A 23,709-nucleotide genomic window follows, 5' to 3' on the forward strand; every position below is an offset into this window, starting at 1 on the left:
GCGGTGAATACAGCTGTAGAGGAGAGAGATCAGACTCAAAGACATCACACATCAGTGCTGCTCTTACACTGACTGTATCAGGTCAGTCTGATGATTCTTTTAATGATCTTTAACTCTATATTTGTGGATCGACACTTCTCTTATACTCTTCTGTATCAGCCACAATTTTTATCTGCAGAGGACTGAAACTATTCACTTTTTAAGACCTTTTCACATCAAGAAAATAACAATAAGAAAATATCTGTATCAGTGAATAATAACATCAGAGAATAATCATGTTCTGTTGATTGTTTGCTGTAGTTTAATCAGCTGACACTTTAAATGCGTCACTTTATTCAGTTTTTTTTTCTTCACCAGACATTCATTACTTTTATTTTTAAAATTCTTTTCACTTTGTATTTTCATGATTTAATAATTAGCTTGTCATCAGCTCACAAACCCCTGCTAGTTCCCTCATGAACCCCAGTTTGGGAAACGTGTCTCTCTCTTTGAAGAATTAGTGAAGACACAAAGATGCCAAAATTAAACTTTATTGGTGGAGACAACCACGCCAAAATGTCTCCAGGACATCTGACTCTCTCACAGTTTATACTTTTATACAGCTGGTCTCAAATCACTGAGAGCAGAAAACTAAACACAGAAAAAAAAAGAAAAAAAAAAAAACATGACAAAGTCTATGTATAATATTAATGCTGTAAAAGTATATAATAATATAAAACAAAATATAATTATTTGCTTAAAGCTGTTTGAGTCACTTTATGTTTTAATCTTAAAAGACTTACCCAGAAGTGAACTGACTGTAGATCCAAAGAGTCCTGTATTCACTGGAGAGACGGTCAATCTGACGTGTGTGATTGAGTCTGGTCACAGAGACTGGAGATATGAGTGGTATAAAGGCAGTGTAAAGTTACAGTCGTCTGATCGTTACACTGTAAACACAGACACTCTCACTATCAGAGCAGTAACCAAGGTCGTAACTTTGGGTCTACCATTGGGGGGGTTAAACTTGCGGCATATTTATTAATTAATTAAGTTATTGAATAATTTTCTTGTGTAAAAGGTAACATGCTAATTTGCATAATTTAATTATGCACCCCCCCCCCCCCCCAAAAAAAAAAAAACTCTCTCTCTATTGGAGCAAACATCAACTTAAGTTACATTACATTGACATTGGTTCTACACAGTCCCTGGCACCCTCTGGCTTTACCTCACAGGACACTGGCAAACCAAAATCTAGCCAGCCAACTCCAGTCAACAAAACAGCATAATAACAAAAACAAAAATAACAGCATTAAAAACTTTCAAATAGAGAAAATGAAAGTGCAAATATATTATCACTTTGCATGAAATAAGACTCAAAAGTACATTAAAAAATAATAATAATAATTGTGTTTGCATTTAGCCTCTGATAACATCAAATTCAGAAACTGAGAAAATACAAGTGTGGACTGACGTTAACCTTAGTTGTGCTTTGATTCATTTTGTCACTTTGCAAACTCCATGCAAAAAAAAAAAAAAAAAAAAAAAACTTCAACTGTTCATTCCAACACGGAGGGAAAAATCTTAACCAGTTGCTTCTTCCTGGTCCCACACTGGGTCCTTCTCTGATGTCTGTCCTCCTGAGGTTCCGTGCACACACTGTTGCCTTGAGTAGCGATATTCGGGGCATATTCCATCAGGTGCGACTGCTACCAGAGGACCGCCCACTGCTACGATTCCTCTGGAGAGACCTCAAAAGAGATCAGCCCCCCCAAGTTTGTGAATGGCAAGTTCTTCCGTTTGGGACAACATGCAACCCTTGCTGCGCAACTTTTGCCCTCCAAAAGCATGTCATCGACCACAGACAGCCAGGCGAAGATGTCAGAGAAAGTATACAGAAATACTTTTATGTAGACAACTTCCTCCAGAGTTTCCATACCCAAGAAGAAGCCATGGCACTGGCATCTAAGTTGCGAGACCTCCTAGCCACAGGAGGATTTGATCTAAGACAGTGGGCCAGCAATGCGCTCAAAGTACTGGACTCTATCCCATCAGAAGCCAAGTCAAGTAACTTAGTATTGTGGCTGACCCAAGAGCAACCAGAAGCACAAGAGTCAGCACTTGGACTACTCTGGCACTGTACATCTGGCACACTGTCATACAAGTATCGCCCCATTGAAAGCTCTGCCCCTACTATGCATCATATTTACAAGGTTTTAGCCAGTCAGTATGATACCCTGGGGTACATTGTCCCTTACACTACGAGAGCTAAAGTCGTAGTCGAGTGTCTGTGGGACAAGAAGAGGGAATGGGATGACCCTCAACTTCCAGAAGAACTGCTCCTAGCCTGGCGAACATGGGAGCAAGAGTTACCAAACATCACGCACATCTCCATTCCCAGATGTTACATCACTTTAAAGTTGGATAACCCCCTGAGTATCAGAACTCTAAACATTTTCTGTGACGCTTCAGAACAAGCTTTTGGCTCAGTAGCCTACATCCAAACACTCAGTCCTCAGGGAGAAAAGGAGATAGCTTTCTTGACTGCCCATCCAGAGTTTCTCCAAAGAAACAACAGTCCATACTTCGTCTTGAGTTGTGTGCCGCTATGACAGGAGCACAACTAGCCAAATTACTGAAGGCAGAGCTCAGTGTTCCCATACATCAGGTCACAGTCTGGTCAGATTCCACCACTGTGCTGGCATGGATTCAAGGGGATTCGTGTCGATATAAAGTTTTCGTTGGAACGAGAATTGCAGAAATACAGGAGTTAACAGACCCCAAGGATTGGCATTATGTTGATTCCAAGTCTAATCCGGCTGATGACATCACTAGGGGCAAGACCTTGGCCGAGTTAGCCAAGTCAAGCCGATGGAATCAAGGCCCATCATTCCTTCTCCTGCCCGCAGATCAGTGGCCTCAGAGTCCTCTCCTACAGCTACCCACTGAAGATTCAGAGCTGAAGCAGGTCACATTCTGTGGACTTACAGTTCCTGTCACCAACCCAGATTTGCCTGACTGCACTCAATTTGGATCTTATAAGGAACTACTAGCAGCTACAACTAGAGCTTTGCATGGGGCGGCTACCCCTACTGAAGTGCTAACAGCTGAGGATTATAGAAAAGCCGAACTAACCCTCCTTCATCAAGCACAGATCCATAGCTTCCCAATCGAAATGGCTCATCTTAAGTCAGGAAAACCTCTACCAATGAACAGTCGTCTTTTGTGCCTTGCCCCAGAGTATGACAGCAGTACCCACCTCATCAGAGTTGGAGGTCATCTCCGAAGAACAGAGCAGTTAGACGAATCCGCCATACACCCTATAGTCCTCGACCCTAAGCATCCCCTGAGCAGACTCATCATCCAGGACTTTAATGAAATTCTACACCATCCAGGAGCAGAGAGAGTGTTTGCTGAAATACGTCGTAAGTACTGGATACTGAGAGGCCGAGAAGCTATTCTGCATCACCAGAGAACATGCTTAGGCTGTCAACAATGGGGTATCATATTTAAGTGTCTAACAACAAGAGCTGTATACCTGGACCTGCTCTATCAGATGGACACAGATTCATTCTTAATGGCCCTCCGAAGATTCATCTCCCGTAGAGGCAAGCCATTTGAGATCATCTCTGACCAAGGTACAAACTTCAGAGGTGGCAAGAAAGCACTACAGGAAGATTTTGCTGTGCTCCATCCTTCCCTCCAGGAGCAATTAGCAAGCCATCAGATTAGTTTTAAATTCAACCCCCCAGGTGCTTCACATTTTGGGGGCTGTTGGGAGAGAGAAATAAGATCCTTAAAATCAGCTCTCTGTTCTAGTATAGGGGATCAAATTGTGACCGAGGAAGTACTGCGTACTGTGCTTGTTGAGATTGAAGGCATTCTCAATTCAAAGCCAATCGGATATACGTCCTCAGACATAGCGGACCTTGATCCAGTCACTCCCAACATGTTGCTCATGGGGCGGCCTGACTCATCCTTGCCACAAGTAGTATACCCTCAATCAGAGTTGCTGAGCAAACGGAGATGGAGACACAGTCAGCTTCTGGCAGACCAATTCTGGAGACGTTTCCTCCGTAACTATCTCCCAGACCTGCAAGTCCGACAGAAATGGCACCGAGAGGCAGAGAATCTACAACCAGGCACAGTTGTCATGATTGTTGATCATCAATTACCCCAAGCTCAATGGCCAGTTGGACAAGTAACAAAAGTGTTTCCTGGGGAAGATAGGCGAGTCAGGACCGCAGAAGTGGATGTCAAGAATAAGACCTATCTTCGTCCCATCAGCCGACTAATCAGCCTCCCAGCTTTACCAGATTGAGTACTCTTTAGTACTACCCCTTTAACATACTTGATGCCTTACCTTAGTGCCTTATCCAAATTACACATTTTCACAGCAAATGTGGGGGCGGCTGTAGAAAAGGCCAGCTAAGTGCCATTAGCCCCCTTGTGACTTTAAGAGGTATTACACTGATTTATCAGTATTCCCCTTTAACAATCCCTTTAACAGTGTTAACAGTATTGACAGGACGCAGTTCAAAACACGGACATTCCTCGCTGTTGTTCAAGCTGTTGTTGTTTTCTACTGAGTGCGTTCATATACAAGTGAGTGATTGTGTTTGTTATTCATCTTTAAATTGCTGTATTTGATGGCATAAGTTTGTGTTATATCTAATTTCTCATTCTAATTATTTATGTGCGCCATACTCATTGTGTATTGCATCATCCATATACGGCGCTAGCGCTAGTAATGCATACGAGATACGGTTATATAGCGATATTGGTGTATAATATCGTAAACTTAAAGTCACTTTGGGTTTTTGTATGTTATTATTTACTGAATAAGTGAGATTGTTTGTGGTATTTAAGCCATAATTAATGGTTCTTCCAAGCTCAATTGCCAAAGAATGTGATGCTATTTCCACAAGTGCTAATCTAGTCAAGAACATGTCTGAAACGATCTTTATATCACCAATTTGCTAATAGGCTATATTGCTATTATGTTTAAGTATAGATATTATGTATATGTAACAGAGTGAATTAATATTTCATTACTAATTGGTTCTTGTTATTTCTGTTTGTTTAGAACCACTCACTCACTCATATTAAGTTACACTCCAAACTTCTCTGTACTACTCTGCCATACTCTCTGCTGCCTGTACTACAATCATCCACTCAACTAAATTCAAGAACTGTAAATGCTATACAAGTCTGAAATCATTAAAGTGTACTTCGTCTCTGACCCGGACGACTTATGTCTGCTCAATTTCCACCAGCACCCACAATAGTCTACCTCACATCTATCAATGCTCTGCTGTTTCTGTAACGTGGCGAGACGGAGCCAGAGCCTCCAGAAAACACGGAGAGCACAAAACTGACCACAGGAACAAACCACAACATGACAGATGTTATGAAAGATGACATAATAATTGAACTGTATAATTGTGTAAACCATTTACAATTTTTTTTTTACTTTTTACTGGAAGTGTTGTTTGTCACTTTTTTTTTTCAAAACTATATGGTTTTTTCACACATTTACAAAGTAATTATGTCCTCTTAACTGCTGTTTGAGTCACTTCATATTTTTGTCTTTATCCACAGCTTTACCCAGATCTACTCTGACTGTGACTCCAGACAATACAGTATTCACTGGAGAGAGAGTGATTCTGACGTGTGTGATTGAGTCTAACAGAGACTGGAGATATGAGTGGATTAAAGACAGTGTAAAGTTACAGTCGTCTCAGCGTCACACTGTAGAGAGAAACACATTCACTATTGAAGGATCTGAATCATCTGATGCGGGTCATTACATGTGTGGGGGACACATAGAAGGAAGATCAGTCTCATCACAATCAAGCTCTGTTTCTCTCTCAGTGAAGGGTGAGTTTAATATCATTGTCCTCATAAATAAACCTATTTGACAATATTGAAAGTTTATGTAAATTTTGTACACTGTAATATGTGAATTAAAGAACATAAATGTTGAGTGAATATACAAATCAATATATGATTGGAAAATTAGAAACATTTTTAATAATCAACACCAACTACAAGCAAACCAGATATTTAATTTAATGCAGTATTTTTCTCATAATGATTTTGGATTCATAACAGTGATCATGATCAACTGTGATGCTGTTTCTATCAATATTTGCTCATAAGTGTATTAATAGATGGAGATCAGAAGCTGTTGTGAAGGTGAGATCAGATCAGATCAGTGTGTGTTCAGAGGAGAGACAGTCTCTCTCTTTACTTTTACTGTAGTCTCTGTCTCTATGATTACACACAGAGCTGGACATTCATGTTTCTGTTCAGAGACTCTGTGACTAGAGCTTTTACACAATTACTGACAACTCAGCTTTTTACTGGCCTCAGTTTAGTTAAGAAATTACATTTTATATGATTCAAGTTCACTAATGCAAAGTAAAATCTACTTTAATTTCCAGATAATTTTTGAATATTATTAATAATAATTTTTAAAACCCAGGAGCTGCTCCAAAACACAGAGCACCTTTCATCAGCTGCTTCATTACAGAGAGACTTCTAGAAGTACAACAATATTGTTTCATACTGAAGTAATTTGTTTCTGAGTGTCCTAGTCGTGAAAGGATGGTTGTGAGCTAGAAAGAGTACAGTAATGCTGAGCTATATATGAGGTTCGACTTAATACACTCATGTTGTTGCACCTTGGAGAATGTGAGTTCATGAGAGAGATGTCTTTGTCTCCCTGTAACAGTCTTGCCAATTTCTCACTGCAGTATTCAGGATTAGGAAAACCTTGATGTCTTCATGTACAAGTTGCACATGGATCTTAGTTGGACAACCTCTTTGCATTCAATCACATTCCTAAGAATGTAATCCTTTACCACACAATATGACTTGTTATGTGCTGCTATCTTCTGGGCCTGCAGGCTGTCAGTGTTGTCTGCTGCCTTTTTTACTCTTCCCCTTCCACGCTCATGGGTTTGGTACTCTGTGTTGAAGTTGTTTCTGCATGATGGATGATACTTAGCTTCCATTACAAATAGGTCCTTGTCCTGCACCTTGCGATAAAGAGCTTTTTTCTCTAATTTACTTCAAAAGTAAAGCTATTTTAAATATCTTCAGGTTGAGGATAGGTGAAGTAAAAAGTTAAAATAAACCCCATTTCAGGCTGCTAAGTATAATGAAAACGCTGTCAAATGAACTTTTTTTGCTCTTTTTGACCACAGATGGTCAATATGTTGTAAAACAGTCAAATAACAAATTCTGGGGTCAGAATTGTATGGGTAAATGTGTTCATTTGTCACTGTATATTTTTTTACTTCTAATGTTATGCCACTTTCTATATCATTTTTTATTTATTTTTTCAGGTTCCGGTCGGGTGCAGCAAAGGGTTAAAAACAGAACCCTTTGGGACATTATTTCGCTTGGCACCTGGCAGATTATGAAAATAGGCACTTTAAGGATTTTAAAAAATCAGGTGGCATAAAAAAAGCCAGGGGGTGCGCGTGGACCCCTATTTCCATCTAGACTAAATGGTTCTATAAACGATCAATAATAATAATAATGAATATACAGTAGATACAATGAGGCAGAAACATTACTGAAGAAAATAAAGTAATGCGATAGCATAAAGATCAGGACATATTTCTACAAGTCCAGTAGCTGTACATTTACTTCAGGTTTATGCACATATTCACTTAAAATAAACTCACATAATATTACATTACATAATATTCAAGCAGTAACATTCAAAGTCTGATTCAGCGTGTTTTATGCTGAAATGAATGAGAGATCGAGCTCATGTGTGCACTGACTAAAGAAATAAACAAACTGTTAGAATTGCAATATAACGTAGCAGCAGCTAAATCTACCAATATATACATGAAAGAGTAAATAACTACTTACTTTTAAGATGTATGCACACAGTATGAACAAAAATCTGCTAGAAATCGGAGCAGAGCAGCACAGAGGTCAGTACAAAACTACAGCGGGATTCAGCAACAGTTACATGTCTGTGCAGGAATGATAGTCAGGTGATTCACAAATAATATCTATGTCCTAAAGTGAAACAATTAAATGTCCAGCAGAGGACACCAGAGTCATTACATCTCAGCCTTTTGTACAAATATTTTGTGTCACAATATATCACAATACAAATATACAACAATAATTATTGTAGAAAGGTACTGTATCATCTGTAGATCAATGAAAGTGAAAGTTTAGACATTTAATTTGACATCATATTGTATTACGTATTGTATTATCGCCGATACAGGATGGCTGCCTCCGTGACGAGCTCTGCATATGTTTTTGTGTTTTTGTTAGTTTGTCCTGTCTTTAGTTATATTCCTGCCATCAGTTTCACCAGGGAAGAACTGCTGAACATTCGGCAGAACGCACCACAAGATGTTTTTCCGGATTTCAATTATTCAGATGTTTTAGTGAACGTTGTTATCGGAGGAGCGGCGGCGCTGATCAAGCGCTTCAGGACGCGCAGACGGGGGAAGCGAGCGGGAGCGCTCGTCAGACTCAGGAAGTGCGGATTTCGAACGCTGTTGCCTAGCATCCATCTGGCAAATCTCCGCTCTCTACCCAACAAAATGGACGAACTCCTTCTGCTTTCTCGGACAAATAAGGATTTCACACACTCTGCTGCTCTGTGTTTCACGGAAACCTGGCTGAATGACGCCATACCGGACAGCGCGCTACATCTGCCGGACTTTCAGCTGTTTAGAGCGGATCGCGTTTCAGAATCCACTGGGAAATCGCGCGGCGGCGGGACATGCTTTTACATCAATGAACGGTGGTGTACAGATGTAACTGTGTTAAAGACGTGCTGCTCAAATCTCGAAACACTCTTGATTAACTGCAAGCCGTTCTTTTCGCCGCGGGAGTTTCACTCGTTCATTCTGGTCAGTGTTTACATCCATCCGCAAGATCACGTGAGCTCAGCTTTACAGAAACTCGCTGATCAGATCACAGAGACAGAACAACATCACCCGGACTCTGTTTTAATCATTCTCGGGGACTTTAATAAAGCCAATCTGTCCCGTGAACTGCCAAAATACAGACAGCATGTTACTTGTCCCACAGGAGACAGTAATATATTGGATCACTGTTACACCACAATAAAGGATGCATTTCACTCTGTTCCACGAGCAGCTTTGGGACGTTCTGATCACCTTCTGGTTCATCTTATACCGTCCTACAGGCAGAAACTAAAATCAGCTAAACCTGTATCAAGGACTGTAAAAAGATGGACTAATGAAGCAGAGCAGGATTTACAATCTTGTTTTGACCTCACTGATTGGAGTGTTTTTGAAGCTGATGCCACCGATCTGGATGAACTCACAGAGACCGTAACATCATATATCAGTTTCTGTGAGGATATGTGTATTCCTACAAAGACTCAAATAATTTACAACAATGACAAACCGTGGTTCACTGCAAAACTCAGACAGCTCCGTCAGGCCAAAGAAGATGCTTACGTGAAGGGGGACAATGTCTTGTATAAACAGGCTAAATACACACTGGAAAAAGAGATCAAAGTGGCAAAGAGGAATTATTCTGAAAAAATAAGGACTCAGTTCACTTCCAACTACTCCGCATCGGTGTGGAAAAGTCTAAAGAAGATCACCAATTACAAGACACCACCCCCCAGCACTGTAGAGAATCAACGACTGGCAGACGATCTGAACGAGTTTTACTGCAGGTTTGAAAGAACACCCATCACCTGCCCTGAATGCCTCCCCACGCAACAATTCACACCCTTCACAACTCCTGCAACCAGCCCTGAATGCCTCTCCAAACAAACGTTCACACCATTAACAGCTCCTGCAACCCATCCTGAACACCTCTCCAATCAAGCACTCTCACCATTCACACCTCCTGCATCCCCCCTCTCCCCCACACCTGCAATTCAGATCAGCGAGGATGCGGTGCGCCAGGTCTTCCGGAAGCAGAAAAGGAAAAAAGCACCAGGCCTAGATTGTGTTACACCAGCCTGTCTGAAATCCTGTGCTGACCAGCTGGCCCCCATCTTCACACAGATCTTCAACAGATCGCTGGAGCTGTGCGAAGTCCCTTCATGCGTCAAACGTTCCACCATCATCCCCATCCCTAAGAAACCCAAAATTACAGGACTAAAATGACTACAGGCCTGTGGCTCTAACGTCTGTAGTCATGAAGTCATTTGAAAAACTGGTGCTGGGCCACCTGAAGGACATCACTGGACCCTAGCTGGATCCTCTTCAGTTTGCCTACAGAGCAAACAGGTCTGGACGATGCAGTAAACATCGGACTGCATTATGTTCTGCAAGACCTAGACAGACCGGGGACTTATGTGAGGATCCAGTTTGTGGACTTCAGCTCGGCCTTCAACACGATCATCCCAAACCTCCTCCTGCCCAAACTAAATCAGCTCTCCGTGCCCACCTCCATCTGTCAGTGGATCAACAGCTTCCTGACAGACAGGCAGCAGCTAGTGAGGCTGGGAAAATACACATCCAGCACCCGTACAATCAGCACCGGAGCTCCCCAGGGCTGCGTTCTCTCCCCACTGCTCTTCTCCCTGTACACTAATGATTGCACGTCTAAGGACCCCTCTGTCAAGCTCCTGAAGTTTGCAGACGACACCACACTCATCGGCCTCATTCAGGACGGTGACGAGTCTGCTTACAGACAGGAGGTTAAAGAGCTGGCTGTCTGGTGCAGTCTCAACAACCTGGAGCTTAACACCCTCAAAACAGTGGAGATGATCGTGGACATCAGGAGAAACCCCCCTCCACTCCCCCCACTCACCATCATGAACAGCACTGTGACTGCAGTGGAGTCATTCAGGTTCCTGGGCACCACCATCTCTCAGGACCTGAAGTGGGGCATTCACATTGACTCCATTGTGAAAAAGGCCCAGCAAAGGTTGTACTACCTTCGCCAGCTGAGGAAGTTTAACCTGCCACAGGAGCTGCTGAAACAGTTCTACTCCACCATCATTGAATCCATCCTCTGCACTTCAGTAACTGTCTGGTTCAGCTCAGCTTCTAAATCTGACCTCAGAAGACTACAGAGAGTAGTCCGGACTGCTGAGCGAATCATCGGTTCAACTCTCCCATCTATTCAAGAACTGTACTTATCCACAGTGAGAAAAAGGGCTGTCAAAATCACTCTGGACCCCTCACATCCAGCACACTCCCTCTTTGAACTGTTGCCATCTGGGCGACGCTACAGAGCACTGAGCACCAGAACGACCAGACACAGGACCAGTTTCTTCCCTCAGGCAATCCATCTTATGAACAGCTGATAATAACAGCGAACACACTACACTTTATATTTATATACACATACACTTTATTTATCTAACACACATGCTTAGTATACACTTAAATTTTGCACATAATATATATGTACATACATAACTGCATTTTGTAATATACCTGCCTACAATTGTCATTTGTATATTGTCATTCACTATCTACTTATTTGTATTTTTTATTCTTTTATTATGTGTTTTATGTTCTGTCGCTGTCATTCTGTTGTACTGCAGAGCTTCTGTCACGAAAACAAATTCCTCGTATGTGTAAACATACCTGGCAATAAAGCTCATTCTGATTCTGATTCTGATTCTGATATATGAATCCAGATCACACATTCAAACCTCTTTGTTTATTAATTGTAATTAGTTAAATTCAATTCAATTGAAGTCAAGTTTATTTGTATAGCGCTTTTTACAATACAAATCGTTACAAAGTAACTTTACAGAAAATTAAGTTTCTACAATATTTAGTAGTAGCTTATAAGTGGTGACTGTCAGTTTGTGCACGTATGACAGGATTTTTTGAAAAATTAATACAAGACGTAGTCTGCCAGACGATGAACATTATTAATATTATTAATAACTAATAATTGTTATATGATGCAGTCACACTTGTAGCAATATTTGTTAGTTCTGTTTGTTGATTCAGGGTTAGCATCATCTGGGGTCCTCTGAGGGTCAGCATCATCTCTTCTCAGGTGTTCTGGATCCAGACTGGAGCTTGTGTAAATCCTAGTTCCGTGGCAAAACATAGAAACAAATAGAGACATCACTAGCATAGCTGCTGATCCAACAAAGTAAAATTAATTAGTTTAACCCAAGCTAAAGAATATGGATCCTCTCCTGAAGAAACACACAGAGGATGTTATGAACCTTATTTTTCTGTGAATGTGTGAGACGTCTGGTTCATTAGACACTGTAGAGAAATAAGCAGAAGAATAACAAAGTGCAGGAGACAGTAAAACTGTGTGCACTACAAAGCAGTGTGTTCATGATTCAGATCATGTGTTAAAGGTGCAGTGTGTATTTTAGCGGGATCTAGTGAAGTTGCTCAGTCCTCCGCTCACATCTCTCTTTAGAGAAACTACGCTGACTGATGCAGGTAAAGATGTCCTCCATAAACACAGCAGAGACACTGAGATCTCTTTACAAAGGGCAATTCAGGAATTATATTTACTTATTTCTTCATGAAATCAATGTTATTGTGAATATTAATGTACTTGTTCATAATTGTGTCAGTGTTTTATTCACAACACAACAAAGTGATGAAACGTGTCTGTAGAGCAGTTTGTGTGTTTCGGGCTCCTGTAGAAACATGTAACGGGACGCGTGCTGTATGTAGATAGAAACTGATCAATCTAAAGTAATAGAAACATAACGGTTTATTAAGATCTTGATACACTTCTGAAAATATAGTTATATTATATTGCATTTCTGTCAATAGATCTTTGTAAATATTACACATTGCACCTTTAATATAATATGGTGACACCAGTTTACAATATCAAGCAGCAAAACAAGCTTTAGAAGCAAAAATAGAAGTGAATGACACTAAACCAGAAACATTAAACTCATAAATGGTTCTTACAAGAAAAATAAGATGAATTGAGATTCCTGAGATCCTTCAAGACTTAACCAGAGCCTCCTCAAAAACTGAATTGAGAAAACTAATGACAGTACACAAATGAAACAGAACCAGTATTATGAAAAATTACATAATTATTTTGTAGATTTATAATACATTAATAAAATATTTGTTCCCTGAAAGAGCTGTTTGAGTCACTTCATATTTCTGTCTTTCTTCACAGCTTTACCCAGATCTACTCTGAGTGTGACTCCAGACAATACAGTATTCACTGGAGAGAGAGTGAATCTGACGTGTGTGATTGAGTCTTACAGAGACTGGAGACAGAGAAATTATGGGTATTATGGCTGGACATATGACTGGACACCTGACTGGAGATATGATTGGTATAAAGGCAGTGTAAAGTTACAGTCGTCTGATCGTTACACTGTAAACACAGACACTCTCACTATCAGAGCAGTAACTACATCTGATGAGGGTCAGTACACGTGTAGAGGACAGAGAGATACAAGACCAAACTCATCACAATCAAGCTCTGCTGTTTCTCTCTCAGTGAAGGGTGAGTTTAATATCATTGTCCTTTATCATTTTTTTTCATTCTTAAATAGGCAGACATAATATCATAAAAACCTCCTGATGAATCTTATCCACCGGTCTTGAGACTCTCAGTACAGAGACAGAGTCGCTGTAAATTAAACTTCTGTTTGACTTTGTGTATTCTCTCCGTTCTAATGTCGTCAAACATCTCAACAGCAAATACACTAAAGTGATCTGATGTTCTCTCGCTCATCTCACTCTTCTGGCTGGGAATTACAATTGCACACCTGTAACTCCTGTTGTCTGTAAAAACTTGCTTAAAATTAACGTATTTTTGGTTCACATGTCTGTAATATTCACTCACCCAATCTACTTTATTATTTACTATTTTGGTCTGTAATACCTCCAGATCCACTTTTGGAGTATCATACTTCCACACAGGGATACTGGGCCATACCACAGTTTTACAAAACTCCTCTCCATATCCTCCCAGATCACGTGCATCATCTCCTGTCCAACACTCTTTATGTTGTGTGTCTATCTATTTGTCCTCTCAAACTAATCCAGTAATTCACGATCAGCTTCTTCTGTCTTATTCTCAAACTCATTTCTCCTGTCTCTACCTGCACTGAACACACTGGAGATGTTCTCATGACTCAGAGACATAATCTCAGTGTCTGTGTCTGAATACGGTCCAGACTCGATGATACTGACTGTGCTGCTGACTCCCATGATCCAACCTAGATCTTATTAGTGATATATATATATATTAATGACTTAAAATCTGCTCCCCACTCCACTCCTGTAAGACACCTTTTACAATTTTTTTATATTTATCTTCTACTTGTTTAATGTGTGATCTCCATGTTATTTGTGAATCAAACCACACCCCAAAAATGAAAACTCTCCACTCTTTCCAGATTATTCCGATATAATTTCAGTTCAATATCTTTATTTTTCTTTCCAGAGAAAACCATCACTTTTGATTTTTCAGCAGAAAATGTAAAACCTCATTCCATTCCCCACATTTTAACCTGATGTATTCCTTCCTGTATTTTCTACATATTCCACATTTTTCCCATGTTTCCAAAGCGCCCCATCATCTGCAAACAATGATCTATTCATGCCATTAGGTACATTATTAAATATCATTTATCATAACAGAAAAAGTGTAGGACTTATAACACTCCCTTCTGTGGTCCATTTTCTACTTTATGTTTATTCGTAATATCTGTTCCTATTTTAACTTGAATTGATCTTCCTTTTAAAAAATCTAAAAGTCAATTAAAAACTTTACCTCTTACTCCCATTTTGTGTAGTTTAATCATTAATCAATTCCTCTCTCCATAAAATATCGTCCGACTCAATGTTAAAAACACTGCTGCTACAGATTCTTTATTTATTTGAGCTTTTCTCACATCGTCCTTTAAACACAACACTGCATCCATCGTGCCTCTTCCTCTCCTAAACACACTTTCAAATTCTGTTATCAAACCCTTTTTTCTAAAATAAAAATACATTAATCTCTTATGTTAATGCTATAGGTCTATAGTTTGATGGCTTACTAGCATCTTTTCCTGGCTTCTTTATCAGGATAATTACTGCTTCTTTCAGACTTTCAGGAATTCTCCCTTCTTCCCATACTTTATTAAATAACATAAACAATTTTTCCTTACTTTTTGTACTTAAATGTTTTTTAACATGATATAGCTTATTTCATCTTTTCTTGGTGCAGTTTGTCTAGTTTTAGCTAACGCTCTCTATTAGTTATTAATATTTGAGTTTTCTTGATTCAGATTTGACTGACAGACTGGTATTCTGACACGAGCTTCATGATTTATAAACGTATCTTCACTTTATGTTGCACTTACTCTGCTTATTATTCATATAAAACACAAGTTTATATCCAGTAGTACCATATTCATAATTGTGATCACAAAGTCTGTATTTCCTCGTGTCTCACACAAGAGATTCATGTTTAGAAAGTCATGTAGAATTAATGTAAGTTCAAAGTTTAAAATATATCTCAAGACTTAACTGAACTTTTCCCATCACACTGCATTCCTGTTTTTAAATGAAAAAGTAATTTACTTTTGTGATTGGTTTTCAGTCCTTTGTATTAACTATACATACATGCATGGTGCTGATTTTTATATATATATATATTTAATTGTTTAAGAAACTTTATTAATTATATATGGTTTATAAACATTATTTTAAACAGTATGCACTTTTCAGTATTACGCTTTGAAGAAACGTGCAGAATATTTCGCTTGATGCATCCTCTTATGGCCTGGAGGATTTTTTTCTTATCCCTAACTGAAATGTATAATATATTTTTACCTTTGGTTTCTCTACAGATTTACCCAGATCTACTCTGACTGTGACTCCAGACAATACAGTATTCACTGGAGAGAGAGTGAGACTGAAGTGTGTGATTGAGTCTAATCATACTGTCTGGAGATACGAGTGGTATAAAGGCAGTGTAAAGTTACAGTCGTCTGATCGTTTCACTGTAAACACAGACACTCTCACTATCAGAGCAGTAACTACATCTGATGAGGGTCAGTACACGTGTAGAGGACAGAGAGATAAAAGACCAAACTCATCACAGGAGAGTGAACGAATAAATCTGTCTGTTAATGGTGAGTAAATACAATAAACACTTACATTTACATGTAGGGATGTAAACTCCATTAAAAAAAAGAGATGCTCAAATGTGTGTGTGTGTGTGTGTGTGTGTGTGTGTGTGTGTGGCATGAGAGAGAAAGTGTGTCTGTTCTAGTATGTCATTAATTTCATTAATGAGCAATTAGTTATTGACAGATGTGTTTATTCTTTCACAAAACTCACATGAACTGAAGTATAACTAACACTTCACAGATACTGACATGTACACACCTCATCAACATCCTACAATTCAATGAAATGAAGAGCGCATTAACTACAGCATTAGAATAAAATAGTCATTTGCACAATTTCATGAATCTGTGTATCATTCAATCAGTCTTTTTTTTTTTTTCAAAAAATGCAAAACGAGAATTCAGTTTAAATTTTCACATTTTGTTCAGGGATAGAACAAATGAATAAACAGCTTGAATATTTGATTTCTACATGTGGGCGGGAATTAAACGGCTCTTTCTGCTGATTGGTCAGCTGAAGATCAAACCGTGACATCATCAGTTCTTCTGCGGTGTCATGCAGCAGAATAAAAGTCCTCCTCTGCTGCAGTTTTATGGATTAATAACACGGTTTGATTGTTATTCACTGTTTATGAGGAAATGTCAGCAGCAGCATGTGTACAGTACATTGTCTAATAATCGGTCTTCAGTGTTACTCGTTGAGTGAAAAGCCTGGATAATGCATAAATTAAAAAAAAAAAAAAAAACTTGCAAGCACAACCAAGCACTCATACTCTCTCTCTCTCTCTCTCTCTCCCTCACTCACTCACTCACTCACTCACTCACTCACTTACTCACACACACACATATTAATAATGTACATTATAAACAGGTGCAAGGATTGTGTGATTCAATTATTCATATTTCTTATTGTTGTTTTTATTCTTTTGTTAAAAAGGAAGGATCAAACTTGAAATGAAAAGTATCATTAATTGATTGATTGATAGCACTCTATTGTCCGTGTACACGGATATTTGTCTTGCAATACAAGCTCCAACAACTACAATGCAACTACCTACAAAAACAAACTAAAAACATATAAGCATTAGTAACAACATAAATAGATAGTTAATATGGAGGTGGGCCCTGCCCCATCTGCCCTGCAAGAGTGGTCTTCAATATCCATTAAAATATAAACACTTCTTTACTCTCCCGTATTTATTCAGCAGAGATATGGACAGAGGAACAAATAAGTGTTTATATTTGTTCTTTCCGCAGTCTGGAACCCTATAACGCCTGCCGGAGGGCAGGAGTTGATACTCCCGCTGCAACACATGGGAAGAGTCTTGGGAAATTTTGTCTGCCACTCTGATCGTGTGCAGTAAATGGCTTTCCATGAATGCATTTACTGCACACCATCAGACTGGCAGACAAAATTTCCCCATGTCGTTCCAAACCTGTAAAGCTCAGTTTGTCTCCAGAACACAGTTTAATATATTTTGGATGAAGACAGAGAGACTTGAGCACCGTTTTGGAGAATATCTGCTCGACTCAAACGGCGTACGCTCTTCTGTTTCAGCGGTGCATCAAGGATACGTTTTCTGTGTGTATTTACACTTTGATTTGAAAGAAACCAGCGCATCAGTGCAATGTTAGCTGACACAGAAGAGAGACACAGTTTGAGTTCATATTCTCCAAATGCTGCTACGCTGAAGTGGAGAGACACGGAGGAGACGACTTGTTGAATAAAGTTATTTTTGTTTTCTTGGTGTACAAACAGTATCCTCGTCACTTCATAACGTTACGGTTGACTCACTGATGGCAGATCTGTTCTGGTGCTTTAGTCTTTAGGATCTCTGTAATGTTCTCAATAATGTGCTTGTGTTTTTTTTTTTTTTTTTTTTTTTGTGTGTTACGTTCAGGTCAGATTTCTGTCATCATCATCCTCAGTTTTCTTCTGACAGCTTGTCCGTATCTGCTGGTGACAGTCGTGCTGCTTTACAAATGCAACAGAGCGAGAGGTAACACTTCTGTCTGATCCGTCTCTCTCATCTCAATGGCCCTCATTCATCAAACATGAGTAAATATACCAGTAAATTATGAGCAATTTGAGCATTAAACAGAGCTTCCTGAAAACTTTCACAACGAGCGTGCTTCAGTTTATTGTGCTGTAACTCAGTCAACACAAGATTACCAGTCATGCAACAGATTCATAAAACCAGTCAGAGGCTGATATATGATGACTTTATGAATTCAAGACTATTTACAAATCACCATCACTTCAGATAGACTACGTTAACTTTCCACTGAAATACATCACAATTGTTTTTAATGTTGAACAAATAAGAATTGATTCACATTTGACAAATACATTCTGCTCGTGTTTCTTGAATGAGGCCCAATGTCTTTTGCCCAAACAATTCACATTCAGACAAACCTTTACTCTGTCTTTTATATCTGTTATATAGATCCATATTTGTCTGTAAATATTATTTGATTAATAAATCAATACCTGTAGTGGAAGCAGAACAGAAAGTGTCAAATTGAGCTGAATATAAATGTTGTATGTGTGTGTGTTTGACAGTTAAATCTCCTGAAGCCCAAAGGCAGTCGCTGTAACAGAGGAATAATCATCTCTTCTCCAAAGCTCAGAGTCACAGGATGCTGGAGTCTCAGGCTGAAGGCTGGAAACACACTGGACACGAGTCCATCACAAGACTAACACACACACATTCACACTCTCACTCAATCCAGTGTCTCTGATTCACCTGCGCTGTAGATTAGATTGTGAACACAACACATGGAGAACAAGAGAACTAACTCCACACAGAAAGAGCTCCTGCTCATCATCGACTCCAAAACCAGTTTCTTCATGTGTGTCAGATTCACTGGAAGCTACTGAAAGTTACCCTTTAAATACCACAAACAACAATTATAATCTCAAATTACATCTGAACAACATGCTGTTTTTATGATGCTAGATGCTTTCTGTCGTCGGAGTAAAAGGAGTTTGAGTCTAATTCTAGAAATGTCTCTTTGCTGTTAAATCTTTACTGAATTTAAGGTAAAAGTAACTTTTACAGTGTTAGTAATATTTCAAGTCAAACACTTACTGGACTGAAGCAGCTTATATTTACCTGATTATCCAAACATAACTGTATTTGTTCTTCTCTGTTATCATTGTGTTGTATTATATTTTCAACATTATAAGTATTTAAATATCATTTATGTAAATATTCTGTTCTAAAGATCTCATTGATTTACATTATCAGCTTTCAGAATTATATCTCCATATAACTATTATCATCTGCTGCAAATTGCATTTTTGCTTCGTTTGGGCATCGGAGTAAAATTGTGTTTTTTCATCTTGAATTTGAACTCCTCAGTTTAACAAATGAGCCGTAAAAGTATGTATTAAAATATACATACATATACATATACATATATATATATATTTTTTTTTTAATGTTCAATAAACTATAATATATATATAAAAAGTGATTTATCCAAGTATAATCTCATAAATGTATATTTTAATTTTACATTTAACATGGTTAAGGTTATTTTTGGATTATAAAACAGCAGAGAAAACAGTATTCGAAATAAACTGAACTCAAAGACTGACTGGTGTCTACACAACAAAATACAACAGAACCCATTATAATCAGTGATGCTGTCTACACGGTCTACACGCTGCAATGTGACACGACAAATCCTGACAGTAAACTGATGCCTCCTTCTATTTATGACGTACTGACACAAAGTACGCTTCTGGAGGCGGAGTGTAGATGAATGTGAACATGACTCGTATCCCCTAAACACAACAACCATGAAATGAAGAAGTGTAGACAATCTAGGTGTGAGACGGACACCAATGCTCAGAATATTACAGACAAAAGAATAATGTTCAGAGTCAAGTATCATGTTTGCAATACAAGAGAACCATAATCAGTCCTTTATGGGAAGTGTGAATGTCTGTAAAACTGAAGCATGATGTGAAAAAAAATATATATATACATATATTAGTGTTCATTTATTATATTAAACTGGATAAATTGTTAGGCCTTTTTATATTTTGTGTGGTGTCATGATTTACTTTTGATAAAAAACAAAGGTTTATTACTGTGTGTCCATGCAGCAGTATGGTGTAACATTTATTTGTAACACATGTATTTTGTACTTGCTACCTTATATATATTTACTCTTTCCTTCAATATATAATAATTTAAGACTTTCTGTCTCAGATGTTTCTCTGCGTCGCTCTTTACATAACTCCATGTCGTCGACACCAAGCTTCGTTGCTATTTCTTTCTATTTCTGTTTTCTCTGAATCTTACAGGTGTGGATATATCTGTGCAGCTCAGCTATTCCACACTCCGGTGTATTATTCATGTTTCTAGAGACGAGGAGATGTTGTTCTCTCTTTCCTGACTTCTGCTGAACCAGTTTCAGAACACACTCAGTGATTGTGTAACCGTCACGGACCAATAGAAACTCAAAGGTGTTTAGGAGAAGAAACTAACTCCTCCAGAAAGTTCAATTTGGTCGAACTGTCGAAACAAACTCAAAACGAACTTCGTTTAGGTCTGATTTTGCTCGAAATGTCAGTTCTTTCTTTGGTTTCGTCTGAAGTAAATCGGGGCTTTAACGCTACATTGTCACCTAGTTGGAGACACTCAATGCTAAGAAAATAAACTGCCTTTTACTCTCACAATGAACTTATCATATTGGTTTGCAACATTCATAACAATGGAATTTACTGAATAACGTGGAATTTCATGGAATTATTTTTGATGAATAAATTAAAACTGGTCAGTAAAATTAAATAAAATCCCAATATAGACATTTACATTTACATTTACATTTACATTTAATCATTTAGCAGACGCTTTTATCCAAAGCGACTTACAAATGAGAACAATAGAAGCAGTCAGGTCAACAGGAGAGAACAACAACAGTATACAAGTGCCATGACAAGTCTCAGTTAGTCTAGTATAGAACGCATAGCCAGGATTTTTTTTTTTTTTAATTAAATGAACAAAGACAAGAAAATGAAAAGTACTGGTGTTAGTAGGTTAAGTGCAGGCGAAAAAGATGAGTCTTCAGACGTTTCTTGAAAATTAGTAAAGACTCAGCTGTACGAATTGGGATTGGGAGGTCATTCCACCAGCTGGGCACAGTCCAGGAAAAGGTCCGTGAGAGTGATTTTGAATTTCTTTGGGATGGCACCACAAGGCGTTGTTCACTTGCAGAGCGCAAACTTCTGGAGGGCACATAGGATTTAACCAGTGAGTTTAGGTAAGTTGGTGCCGTGCCAGTGGTCGTCTTGTAGGCAAGCATCAGTACCTTGAATTTGATGCGAGCGGCTACTGGTAGCCAGTGTAACCTGATGAGGAGAGGAGTAACATGAGCTTTTTTTGGCTCATTGAAGACAACCCTCGCTGCTGCATTCTGGATCATTTGCAGAGGCTTGACAGTACATGTAGGAAGGCCCGCCAGGAGAGCATTACAATAGTCCAGTCTGGAGAGAACAAGAGCTTGGACAAGAAGTTGGGTTGCTTGCTCTGACAGGAAGGGTCTAATCTTCCTAATGTTGTATAAGGCAAACCTGCAGGACCGGGTCGTTGTAGCAATGTGGTCAGTGAAGCTTAATTGATGATCCATCACAACACCTAGGTTTCTGGCTGTCCTCGAAGGAGTTATGGTGGACGGGCCCAGCTGTATAGAGAAGTTGTGATGAATCAATGGGTTAGCTGGAATCACCAGGAGTTCAGTCTTTGTAAGGTTAAGCTGAAGGTGATGGTCATTCATCCAGCTAGAAATGTCACTCAGACAGGCTGAAATGCGAGCAGCTACCGTCGGGTCATCTGGCTGGAATGAGAATTAGAGTTGGGTGTCATCAGCATAGCAGTGATAAGAAAAGCCATGCTTCTGAATGACAGATCCTAAAGATGTCATGTAGATGGAGAAGAGAAGTGGTCCAAGTACTGAGCCTTGAGGAACCCCAGTAGCAAGGTGGTGTGACTTTGAAACATCACCCCTCCAAGACACACTGAAGGATCTGTCAGAGAGGTAGGACTTAACCCACAGGAGAGCAGTTCCAGAGATGCCCATCTTTCTGAGGGTGGACAAGAGAATCTGGTGATTAACAGTGTCAAAAGCAGCAGACAGGTCCAGCAAGATGAGTACCGAGGATTTTGAAGCTGCTCTTGCTAGTCGCAGGGCTTCAGTAACCGAGAGCAGAGCAGTCTCAGTTGAGTGGCCACTTTTGAAGCCAGATTGGTTGCTGTCCAGGAGGTTGTTCTGTCCAAGGAACATAGAAAGCTGGTTGAACACAGCTCGCTCAAGTGTCTTTGCAATGAATGGAAGAAGGGATACCGGTCTGTAGTTTTCAAGAAGCGCTGGATTTAGAGATGGTTTCTTGAGCAGTGGGCTTACCCGAGCCTGCTTGAATGCTAAGGGAAATGTTCCAGAGTGAAGAGAGGAGTTGATAATGTGAGTAAGTGAAGGTATGACTGAAGAAGAGATCGCTTGAAGGAGGTGAGTGGGGATTGGATCAAGTGGACAAGTAGTAGGATGATTGGACAGGAGAATTTTGGAGACGTCCATCTCTGAGAGTGGGGCGAAGGAGGATAAAGTGTGTGCATCCGTCATTGTGACGTTGTCCTCGGTCTGCGGTGTGGAGAATTGGTCACTGATGGATCTTGTCTTATTTGTGAAGAAAGCTGCAAAGTCGTCCGCTGTAAGAGTCGATGGAGGAGGCGGAGGCGGCGGATTAAGAAGAGAAGAGAAAGTCTTGAATAGTGTCCGAGCATCACTGCAGCTGTTAATTTTGTTGTGGTAGTAGGATGTTTTAGCTGTGAAGACATTTGCAGAGAAGGAAGAGAGGAGAGATTGATACACACTGAGGTCCGTAGAGTTTTTTGATTTCTGCCATTTCCTCTCTGCAGCCCTTAGTTTAGAGCGATGTTCACGGAGAACCTCAGACAGCCAGGGGGCAGATGGGGCAGTGCGTGCTGGTCTAGACAACAGTGGGCAAAAGTTGTCCAAGCAAGATGTTAAAGTGGAGCAAAGAGTGTCCGTAGCACTGTTCGTGTCCAGAACAGAAAACTGAGAGAATGGTGGAAGAGAGGATGAAACCACAGCAGATAGGCGAGATGGAGAGAGTGAGCGTAGGTTCCGTCGAAAGGTGACCTGCGTTGGAGTGTGTGCCACTTCAGGAGTAAGTGCTAGGTTAGCAGTAATGAGGAAGTGATCAGAGGTGTGCAGTGGAGCAACTGAAGAGGTGTCCACAGAGCAACAGCGCGTGTAGATGAGGTCCAGTTGGTTGCCTGATTTGTGAGTTGCTGTAGTAGACACTAGCTTGAGATCAAATGAGGTGAGCAGAGTTTTGAAGTCAGCAGCCTGGGGTTTATCTAGGTGGATGTTGAAGTCACCAAGCAGTACCAGAGGAGTACCATCTTCAGGAAAGACTAGTGTTTGTGAATATTAAACTGCAAAAATCTATTTTATATAACGAATTATGTTCTGCATGTTAATTTGTTTACCAGAAAATATACAACACAGAATTTGTGAAGAAAATATTATTCATTATTATTTATTCATTTTAGAGGTTTACGTTTGGAAAAGCTGTGCCTGTCTCTGTTGGTTTGGCAGTAAAGCTTGCTTCTACACAGTTACCTTGTTTATTT

This window comes from Carassius auratus, unplaced genomic scaffold (genome assembly GCF_003368295.1).
Source record: "Carassius auratus strain Wakin unplaced genomic scaffold, ASM336829v1 scaf_tig00216014, whole genome shotgun sequence".
Classification (NCBI taxonomy): Eukaryota; Metazoa; Chordata; class Actinopteri; order Cypriniformes; family Cyprinidae; genus Carassius; species Carassius auratus.